Source organism: Procambarus clarkii, chromosome 90 (genome assembly GCF_040958095.1).
Source record: "Procambarus clarkii isolate CNS0578487 chromosome 90, FALCON_Pclarkii_2.0, whole genome shotgun sequence".
NCBI lineage: Eukaryota > Metazoa > Arthropoda > Malacostraca > Decapoda > Cambaridae > Procambarus > Procambarus clarkii.
This window is the reverse complement of record NC_091239.1, coordinates 7,448,349-7,460,081: the sequence shown is the minus strand read 5'-3', so window position 1 is coordinate 7,460,081 and position 11,733 is coordinate 7,448,349. Positions and strand designations below refer to the sequence as shown.

General features: G+C 34.6%; 1 long non-coding RNA gene across 1 annotated transcript; it reads left to right on the top strand.

The window, feature by feature from the left end:
• Nucleotides 1-202: 202 nt before the first annotated feature.
• On the top strand, nt 203-5,390 carry LOC138359241 (uncharacterized). The gene is made up of 4 exons (XR_011225859.1): nt 203-335; nt 1,666-1,747; nt 2,546-2,628; nt 5,290-5,390. It is a non-coding gene; the product is annotated as an uncharacterized lncRNA (long non-coding RNA).
• Nucleotides 5,391-11,733: the final 6,343 nt, after the last annotated feature.

Here is an 11,733-nt window from a genome sequence, read left to right as displayed (position 1 = left end):
CAACACTACTGAACCGGTACAAACTGCAGGTACTGCAGGCAACTACTACAACACTACTGAACTGGTACAAACTGCAGGTACTGCAGGCAACTACTACAACACTACTGAACCGGTACAAACTGCAGGCAACTACTACAACACTACTGAACCGGTACAAACTGCAGGTACTGCAGGCAACTACTACAACACTACTGAACCGGTACAAACTGCAGGTACTGCAGGCAACTACTACAACACTACTGAACCGGTACAAACTGCAGGTACTGCAGGCAACTACTACAACACTACTGAACCGGATCATTCACGTAGTAACAAAGGAAAAAATCTACAGAAAGGTAATGTGAAAAAATAACATGCCGCATTTTTTTTTTTTTTTCTATGGTACTATACTTTGCTCAGTTGTTAATTTTATATGAAGTTCTCACAAATTCATTAATAATAGGTGTTTTTACATTGAACTTTATTACCATCCTTATCTCTAATTTTAAAAAATGTGATATGAACCGCCAAATTCTATTATTTGTGGCTACGCCTATGGTGTCCCATCCCAGCACTGTCATATAATGCTTTGAAACTACTGATGGTTTTGGCCTCCATCACCCTCTCACCTAACTTGTTCCAACCGTGTCTACCACGCTGCTTGCGAAAGTTAATTTTCTAATATTTCTGTGGCATCTTTGTTTGGTTACCTTTTACAATATCTTCTTTTTATTATACCATCTAGTTTTGGCATTTTATGCCTCTAACCTGGAAGCCACTTATTGGCATGTCTATGCCTTTTCCAGTTTGTTGATGTGATTCATTAGATATGGGCACCATACAACCGCTGCATATTCCAGCTGTGGTCTAACAAAAGTTTTAAACAATTTCTTTAGTATTTGACCTATGTATTTAAAAGCAATTCATAAATGTAAGCAAGTGTAACATTTGTCTCCAGGTGTTCTTCACATTTAGCTTTAATTATTTTTTCCAATATTTTCACTTACACTTGTAATACAGGGTTCGAGGTTCCCTATAGTGTCCTTTATTGAAATAGAGTTTAACAACCATTTCAATGTCCCTATTTTTTTTTAGATAATATCTCAACATATAATTAATGTCCAACAGGACATGATTACTCTTTCCAAAGGGAGGATGGTATTAAATATCAAATATCTCTTCTCTTTTTTTGTGAATATTTGATCTAGTACTGATGGAATAATTTATATAATAATCACTAGAAATTATTTAGATAAGAATTTGAATTTATGCATATCTTTGTTTTGGCATGCCTCTATTTCCACATGTTACATTTCTGCAAGTCTCCAATTCTGGAAGTGTTCACTTTTGCATGTGCCTGACAAGGATGTTATATGCACCAGCTTTAATTATTACTCACTCTTGTAACAACCCCCACACCAGCTTTTCTCAGCAGACAGTTTCCCACAAATTGTATATAATGCATGACTTATTTTTAGAATTTTAATACATATTGCATCTGTCAATACATTATTAACAATAATATAGGTAATATGGTAGTCTAATGTAGAAATTTTACACTTTAACAGAATGTACGAGTATAAGCGTAATGTAATAATTCAATAATTACTATTTGTAGTTTTATGTATTTAAAACTATTTGGTAAATATTTTCTATACAATGCTAATACGCTTCCACCCCAGACAGAATCTGTGGTGCAAGCCTTACCTTGTTGAGCGCAATAAGAAAATTGTCTTCAAAACCTGGAATATTTGCAATGTAATATTAAGTAAGTAAATTTTATAATTTTTGTATTATATATGTATGTGTATATACTGTATATGGATATATGTGTATATATTTACATATCAAGTATTGCTGATATGTTGAAGCATGTACTGTATTGGTGGAAACAGATACATGGTTAAGATTGCCAATTTACTGTAGTCTAGTCTAATTCAATCATTTTTAGTAATCTTTGAGAACATTTATGGTTGAAGTTGCCGGTGCCAGTGGACCACTTTGTGCTTTAGGCCTGGTGGAGCTTGGTCCACCAGGCTGTTGTTTGGAGTGGCCCGCAGATCCACATACAGTCTGTTGATCAATTGAACTACAGTAGTTAGTTTTTATCATCCGAATGCACCAATGTCTTCATTCTTCCCAGATGAAGGAACTAGGTAATGTTCATCATCTGAATGCACCATCTGAAGCTTTTCCACACTCATGATACACGAGAGGTTTAAAAAACTTTTAAAACTTTTAAAACTTTTTGACCTATGTATTTAAAAGCAATTCAAAAGTTAAAAAGTGTAGCATAGGCCCCTCGCAGAATGTTCTTAATATGATCCTCAGGTTATAGTTTTCTATCTAAAACCACCCCTAGATCTCTTTCCTGATCAGAATTATTTATAGATCTCTGTGGCTCGATCATAGAAACTGAGTAAATTCGTTACACTGGACCTTCCAGATCGAATACCATGCTGACAGTCTGATATATCATTCAGTACGTCTGCATCTAAAATTGAGCAATACCGGATTTATTATTTGGTTTTATAAATTTTATACTTATAATCTTAACGTATTTCAGAGACCACGAGTAATCTGGGCTTCGAACTCAACAGAAAAGCCTTCCGTAGACCTGCTTCTTTGCTACATAATAGACAAAATTTAGTAAGTATTGATTTATTATGTGTTTATTTATTTATTTTTTCTTTATATACAAGAAGTTACATTGGGGGGAGAGTACAGTGACTTGAAGTTATACATTCTTGTAAAGCAACAAGCACTTATAGCGTTTCGGGCAGATCTAAGTATAGACCAAGGAACTTACCATCTTTTTTATTTCTGATGTTAACATTGTGTAACTGTAGATGAATTGCATTTGTTGATTTGCTCCCAAGTAAGATGTTGTAGGTCCTTTCTATGTTTAGTGTGAGTTTGTTGGTTGACATTAATAAATGGATTTTTTTTTTAATTTATTGTTTACATCATTATTTAATATGAGTGGGTTGGAGTCTGAGTAGATTAGGTTAGTATCATCATTATCTCATATCTCAGTGATTTTGTCGTAATGGTCAAGTAGCTGTACTGTACAAGTAGAGGACATGAGAGATAGCTGTAAGAGGTATTTCAATATCTTCCTGCTCTAAATCCATGTTGGCCTGGATTGTGGAGGTCATTGGTCTCTATAAAACTAGTAACCTGACTCCTGATCACTCTCAAATAATTTTATTATGTGGGATGTTAGTGCAACTGGTCTATAATTCTTTGCCAATGCTTTACTACCTCCCTTGTGTAGAGGAGCTATGTCTGCTGCTTTAAGAGCCTCTGGTATCTCCCCCGTGTCCAAGCTCTTCCTCCACACTATACTGAGTGCCTGTGCTACTGGCACTTTGCATTTATTTATAAATATTTAATTCCATGAGTCTGGACCCGGGGCTGAATGCATGGGCACATTGTCAATTTCTCTTTTAAAATCTGTCACACTCGTGTTGATATCAGTTATATTTACAGGGGTTTGGATATCACCCATAAAGAAGTTGTCCGGATCCTCCACTTTCATGCTTTGTATCGGAGTGCTAAACATGTCCTCATACTGCTTTTTTAGGATTTCACTAATTTCTTTGTCATCCTCAGTATATGAACCTTCACTAGTACGAATAGGTCCAATACAATCCAGTGGTTTTTGCTTTTCCTTGTGTAGGATTTTTATTACCTAGAAAATTTTTCCAGTGAATGTTTGTAAGTTTCCTGTTTTTTTTCTCCCAGTCTATCCTTTTATTATTAAAATTGAATATATTGAATAGCCCTTCTCGCTTGTTGTTTCTCTTGGGTCTACTACCGTTATTGATGTTAGTTTGCACTTCAATGAGATTGTGGTCCAAGTACGTAGTGTCTGAGACAGTAATGTATCTGATTAGCTCATCATTGTTCGTGAATATTAGGTCGAGTGTGTTCTCGTTCCTAGTCCGTTTTGTTATCTGCTGATTGAGCGAGAATTTGTCACAGAATCTCAGTAGTTCTCTGACCTGTGATTGGTTATTTCCATTTCCATTTTGGGTGTGTTGTTTTGGTAGTGATTCGTCCAGTTCTGGTAGTAGTGCGGTTGTTGTGTGGTGTAGTACTTGTGTGCTTGTTAATGACTTGTATTCCAGTCTTGTGGGTATCTCCTTTCCCCTACGGGCTAACTGCTTTGTTCTTACCTAGCATTTTGCTTTGTTTGGGTATGAATGTTTGTGTGCCGTATATTTTGCAAAATTTGCCATATATCTCATTATTTACTCCTCTGCCTAGCAACAAGTCTGTCTAATTATACTCATTAACTGTTTTTCAAAGTTCCCCATAGTGTCCTTTATTGAAATCGAGTTCATGGACCGTTTTAATGTCCTTATTTTCTTCTAGATTATATCTTAAAGTATATTTAAATGTTATTGTTATTATTGTTATTATTGTTATTAAATGTTATTGTGACATTGCATTGCAATTGAGCTATGTTGTTTACCATACCATTCATTTCGTGAGTATAAGTACAGATGCCACACTTGTGACAGGTAAAACCATGCCTTTTTTGAAAAACAGCACCATCTGTTGCACGTAAGAGCAACCCACACTATATTATGTTGTGATATTATTTCAATATTTCCGATTGCATTGATAATTTGAATTTTCATAGATTTCAGTTTATTTTCATTTCAATTTAATAATTTTGAGTGACATTGCATTGAAATTGAGCTGTGTTGTTTACCATACTGTTCATTTCATGAGTATAGTTTATTTTTTTATTTTTTTCATTTCATTTTTTAGCTGTTCTTATTTTTCAGTGATGGGAATATCAGATCATTTGATGTTCCCAATTTTCTGATGGAAGCATCAGACCATTATAGAATGCATCGGATGAGGTAGTTTGGAATGGTGGGGAGGACGAGAGGGGGGGATGGTGGGGAAGACGAGGGGACAGAGGAGAGGGTAATGGTGGGGAGGACGAGGGGACTGGGGATGGTGGGGACAGGGGAATGGAGAATGCTGAGGAGGACAAAGGGACAGGTGAATGGGAGATGGTGGGAGAGGAAGAGGGGACAGGGGAGGGGGAAATGGTAAGGACGACGATGGGACGGGGAAGTGGGGAGAATGTGGGGACGGGGAAGTGGGAAGGACGAGAGGACTGTGGAATGGGGAATGGTGGGAAGGACGAGGGGACGGAGGAAGACTGGAGAACAGGGGAACACCTCAATAAACGCCAACATTGTTATTACTCTGTGGCTTCTTGTCTCCTGACAAAGTGAATTATAATTATATATATATATATATCAATTAACTCTTGTAAATTTCCAGAAGCCTGTATCAACACCCACACTAATGCAACTGAAAGAGATGTTGAGACAAGTATTGCTGATATGTTGAAGAACGCCCCAAACAAACTCGGTGGAAACAGATATAAGGTAAAGTTTGCCAATTTGCTGTAGTCTAATTCAATCTCTTTTTAGTAATCTTTGTGAACATTTATGCTATGAATAAGATAAAATAATGTAATTGATTTTGACTAAATATGTAGATATATTTAATTTTCTGAGCACTAATAATGAAAGAAAACTAAAATAAGAGGTGGCTACTATCTCTAACAATGGGCTGGAATAATGCAGGATATACTATTGTTTTATAAAGATTCATGTTTTAGTTTTTTTTTCTATAATATGGAAAGGGTTTTTACTTAATAAAGTAAATATTATATAATAAAATAATTTAAGTATTATTGAAATTAATTAGTAACAAACAATATTTCATTACAGGGTGGTGAAGCAAGAAGACATGTGCATCACACAACAGACTTGGATATGACGAATACTGAAAATGGTGGCGAGCCTGGTGGCATACCGCTGAATCTTCTCTAGTGTCTATATAGAATCTATATATGTGTGTGTGTGTATATATATATATAATATATATATATATATATATATATATATATATATATATATATATATATATATATATATATATATATATATATATATATATATATATATATATATATATATATATATATATATATATATATATATATATATATATATATATATATATATAATAATAATAATAATAATAATAATTTTTATTTAGGCAAAGGTACATACATAAAGAGATTTTACAAAGTTTGTTGGCTTTATAGATAAGAGCTAGTACATACAATGCCTAAAGCCACTATATATATATATATATATATATATATATATATATATATATATATATATATATATATATATATATATATATATATATATATATATATTATATATATATGTTATAATATATATATTATATTATATTATAAATATATAATATATATATATATTATATATTATTATATATTATATATTATATTATTATTATATATTATTATATATATATTATATTATATATATATATATATTATATATACCTGTCAACCACCAAAACCTTCTTCTTAAATTACATCATTATGGAGTCAGAGGACACTCCCTACAATACCTCAAATCCTACCTTACTGACAGGCTCCAATATGTTTCTGTGAATAATACAATTTCTCCCACCCTACCCATCAACATTGGTGTTCCTCAGGGCAGCATACTTGGCCCTCTCCTCTTTCTCATCTACATTAATGACCTTCCAAATGCCTCCCAACACCTCAAACCAATTCTATTTGCTGACGACACAACCTTCATTTACTCCAGTCCTGATCCCCTTGCTCTAAATGCCACAGTAAATACTGAGCTTAATAAAGTCCATCTTTGGCTAACTGCCAACAAACTCACCCTTAACATTGACAAAACTTTCTATATTCTGTTTGGCAATAAATTCTCTAATCAAATAAATCTCATAATAAACAATACCCAAATTTGTAACAAATTAGATGGCAAATTCCTTGGCATTCTCATTGACCACAAGCTGAATTTCCAGGGACACATTCTAAATATATCAAAAAAAGTTTCAAAAACTGTGGGCATTCTTTCTAAGATCAGATATTATGTACCACGCCCTGTCCTGGTGACTCTCTATTACTCCCTTATCTATCCATATCTCAACTATGGTATTTGTGCTTGGGGCTCTACTACCCAAAATCACTTACGTCCTCTAATTACTCAACACAAAGCTGCTATTAGGACAATATCCAACTCTGGCCCCAGACATCACTCGGTACCCCTACTCAAATCTCTGAATATGTTAGACATTAAGTCTCTGCACATTCTCTCATGTGTTTTATACATATATAAAACGCTAAACTATAATGCCAATCCTGATCTCAAAAGCTTCATAGAAGGTTGTAACAGAACCCATGAGCACCACACTAGAAATAAATACAGTTTTGATATTCCTAGAGTACGACTTAATCAAACTAGAAATGCTCTACAAATCATGGGGCCCAGAATGTGGAATGACCTTCCCGACCATGTTAAAGACTGTACCTCTCTCAACCAGTTTAAGTTAAAAACGAAGCTATACCTATAAATTCCCTGTAACCTACCTTACCCTTCTATTGTCAACCAACGTCTGTTTTTCTTTAAAGAGCGCTGTTTGTCGACATATTTGTATTTGTGCTGCTTTTTCATCTATGTTTTCATTTCTGGTTTTCATCTACTCATTATGCTCAATTAGTATTAAGCTTGTCATTTAAGTTTATCATGCCCGAAACGCTTTGCGTAATAGTGGCTTTAGGCATTGTATGTACTAGCTCTACCTATAAGTCAACCAATCTTTGTAAATATTTATTGTATGTATGTACCTTACCTAAATAAAATATTAATATTATTATTATTATATTATATAATATAATATATTATATTATAATATATATATTATATATAATATATATACACACACACATATATATATATAGGTTAGATAGGTTAAGTTAGGTTAGGTAGGGTTGGTTAGTTATCATATATCTGCGTTAGTTTTAACTCGTTTTAACTAGTTTTAGTTAGTTTTAACTAAAACAAGCTACTTTTAACTTTATATATATATTATATAAAAAGGTTGTGAGGAAGACCTCTGGTGCCAATGTGGGGACCCATAGCCTCGGAGAAGAAAATAAAAAGTATTCAGAGGAGACCTTGTGGTCACTCTCTAAACACTAATATTATCTTCTACCACCCCCATTCTTTTGTATATACACATATATATTTGCTTTATTTGAACTTTGTTACAAAGAGGGAGTTACATATAGGTTACAAAGATGGTTATCATAGGTTGTTATCATATATATATTATTTGTATATATATTATTTATATATATATTATTTATATATATATAATATATATATATATATATATATATATATATATATATATATATATATATATATATTATATATATATTATATATATATTACACTACACCCTTATATATTACACTAATATATATATATATATATATATATATATATATATATATATATATATATATACATATATATATATATATATATGTCGTACCTAATAGCCAGAACGCACTTCTCAGCCTACTATTCAAGGCCCGATTTGCCTAATAAGCCAAGTTTTCATGAATTAATGTTTTTTCGTCTACCTAACCTACCTAACCTAACCTAACCTAGATTTTTTTGGTTCCCTAACCTAACCTTACCTATAAATATAGGTTTGGTTAGGTTAGGTAGGGTTGGTTAGGTTCGGTCATATATCTACGTTAATTTTAACTCCAATAAAAAAAAATTGACCTCATACATAGAGAAAAGGGTTGCTTTATCATTTCATAAGAAAAAAATTATAGTAAATATATTAATTCAGGAAAACTTGGCTTATTAGGCAAATCAGGCCTTGAATAGTAGGCTGAGAAGTGAGTTCTGGCTACTAGGTACGACATATATATATATATATATATATATATATATATATATATATATATATATATATATATATATATATATATATATATATATATGTCGTACCTAGTAGCCAGAACGCACTTCTCAGCCTACTATGCAAGGCTCGATTTGCCTAATAAGCCAAGTTTTCATGAATTAATGTTTTTTCGACTACCTAACCTACCTAACCTAACCTAACCTAACTTTTTCGGCTACCTAACCGAACCTAACCTATAGAGATAGGTTAGGTTAGGTTAGGTAGGGTTGGTTAGGTTCGGTCATATATCTACGTTAATTTTAACTCCAATAAAAACAAATTTACCTCATACATAATGAAATGGGTAGCTTTATCATTTCATAAGAACAAAATTAGAGAAAATATATTAATTCAGGAAAACATGGCTTATTAGGCAAATCGGGCCTTGCATAGTAGGCTCAAAAGTGCGTTCTGGCTACTAGGTACGACATATATATATATAATATATATGTCGTACCTAGTAGCCAGAACGCACTTCTCAGCCTATTATGCAAGGCCCGATTTGCCTAATAAGCAAAGTTTTCCTGAAGTATTATATTTTTTCAATTTTTTTTTCTTATGTAATGATAAAGCGACCCATTTCATTATGTATGAGGTCAATTTTTTTTTATTCGAGTTAAAATTAACATAGATATATGACCGAACCTAACCAACCCTACCTAACCTAACCTATCTTTATAGGTTAGGTTAGGTTAGGTAGACGAAAAAGTTAGGTTAGGTCAGGTTAGGTAGTCGAAAAACAAATAATTCATGAAAACTTGGCTTATTAGGCAAATCGGGCATTGCATAGTAGGCTGAGAAGTGCGTTCTGGCTACTAGGTACGACATATATATATATAATATATAATATATATTATATAAATTATTTATATATATATATAAATATATATATATTATTTATATATATATTATATATATAATTATATAGGTCATATGTTTTTGTATTTTTGCTGATTTGTTAGTAAATAATAAAAGAAATATAAATTATTTGATTTTTTTACCCTTAAATTGGTTTTAATATTTAAATTGAAAACAATAATATAATAAAAAAAAATATAACAAAAATAATAATACAATATAAAATAAAATATAATAAAAATAACAATATAATATAAAATAATATAATTTAATTTCAAGAAATTTAACTTTAAACACAAAGATGTGAAAAGGGTTCAGATTAGGCTCAAACCTTTCACAAGAGATTCATATTGGTGTATCAATGGATTATGAATGACTCATGTTAGGATTGTAAAGTTGCCACAACATCTCAAATTAGTAATAGATACGTAGGTCTTGGTTATAAGTTTTGGAAACCTATTTAGGTCCACACACAATATCGTATCTGATGCGATAAAACAAACGTTTTCAATCCTTTCAAATACTTTCCAGATATGTTGTGACAACCTAAAATTGTTTGCTGGGTCTGCATCACTCTCAAGAGCCTCTGCATCCCTCTCTTGTGCCTCTGCATCCCTCACTTGAGCCTCTGCATCCCTCTCTTTAGCACCTGCATCCCTCTCTTGAGCCTCTGCATCCCTCTCTTGAGCCTTTGCATCCTTCTCTGAAGCCTCTGCATCACTCACTTCAGCCTCTGCTTTTCTCTATTCAGCCTCTGCATCACTCTCTTGATCCTCTGCATCACTCTCTTGAGCCTCTGCATCATTCTCATGAGCCTCTGCATCATTCTCTTGAGCCTCTACATCCTTCTCTTATGCCTCTACATCATTCTCTTGAGCCTCTGCATCCCTCTCTTGAGCCTTTGCTTCACTCTCTTAAGCCTCTGCATCCCTCTCTTGAGGCTCTGCATCCCTCTCTTGAGCCTCTGCATCCCTCTCTTGAGCCTGTTCATCCCTCTCTTGAGCCTCTGCATCCCTCTCCTGAGCCTTTACATTTTGCTCTTTGCCTTTGCTCTTAAGCCTTTGCATCCCTCTCTTGAGCTTCTGCGTCACTCTCAAGAGCCTCTGCATCCCTCTCTTGTGCCTCTGCATCCCTCACTTGAGCCTCTGCATCCCTCTCTTGAGCCCCTGCATACCTCTCTTGAGCCTCTGCATCCCTCGCTTGAGCCTCTGCATCCCTCTCTTAAGCCTTTGCATCACTCTCTTAAGTCTCTTTATCACTCTCGTAAGCCTCTGAATCACTCTCATGAGCCTCTGCATCCCTCCATTGAACTCCTGCATCCCTCTCATGAGCCTCTGCATCCCTCTCTTGAGCCATTGCATCACTCTCTTAAGCCTCTGCATCCCTCTCTTGAGCCTCTGCATCACTCCCAAGAGCCTCTGCATCCCACTTTTGTGCCTCTGCATCCCTCACTTGAGCCTCTGCATCCCTCTCTTGAGCCTCTGCATCCCTCTTTTGGGCCTCTACCTTCCTTTCTTGAGCCTCTCCATCCCTCTATAAAGCCTCTGAATCACTCTCTTGAGCCTTTGCATCACTCTCATGAGCCCCTGCATCCCTCTCTTAAGCCTCTGCATTACTCTCTTGAGTCTCTGCATCACCCTCTTAAGCCTCTGCATTACTCTCTTGAGCCTCTGCATCCCTCTCCCAAGCCTCTGCCTCACTCTCTTTAGCCCATGCATCATTCTCTTGAGCCTCAGCATCCCTCTCTTAAGCCTCTGCATCACTCGCTTGAGCCTCTGCACCCCTCTCTTAAGCCTCTGAATTCCTCTCTTGAGGCCTCTGCATAACTCTCTCGAGCCTCTGCATCACTCTCTTGAGCCTCTGCATCACTCCCCTAAACCTCTGCATCCCTCTCTTGATCCTCTGCATCACTCTCTTGAGCCTCTGCATCATTCTCTCGAGCCTCTACATCCTTCTCTTAAGCCTCTACATCATTCTCGTGAGCCCCTGCATAACTCTCTTGAGCCTTTTTCATCACTCTCTTCA